The sequence below is a fragment of the Colobus angolensis genome, unplaced genomic scaffold (genome assembly GCF_000951035.1).
Source record: "Colobus angolensis palliatus isolate OR3802 unplaced genomic scaffold, Cang.pa_1.0 Scaffold547, whole genome shotgun sequence".
NCBI classification, from domain to species: Eukaryota; Metazoa; Chordata; class Mammalia; order Primates; family Cercopithecidae; genus Colobus; species Colobus angolensis.
In genome coordinates this window covers 1,139,664-1,140,028 of record NW_012119010.1, presented here as the reverse complement: position 1 = coordinate 1,140,028, position 365 = coordinate 1,139,664, and positions in this window count along the sequence as shown.

The following is a 365-nucleotide window of genomic DNA, read 5'->3' as shown; positions in this document are numbered from 1 at the left end:
GCATTTACTTTCTTTCTTTATTGCAAGTTTAAGTTCATAGCATCTTATAGAAGACTTTCAGTTCAGTTGAGAAATATGTAATTTTGTGAATTATACATTGTTTTTGTTTTCTTACAGGAGGGCAACACTCCACTTTTGTTGGCTATAAATTCTACAAGACAGCAAATGGTGGAATTTTTATTGAAGAACCAGGCAAATATACATGCCGTTGACAATTTCAGAAGGTACAATAGTTTTTGCATTTTTGTTTATTTCCTAAAAACCTGAGTCTTCTAGAGTGGTAACTCAAGTAAGAAATGTTAATAAGATTCACTTATAATTATTGGCATATAGTAAAAAATAATACAAATAATCAGTTAGGTAGA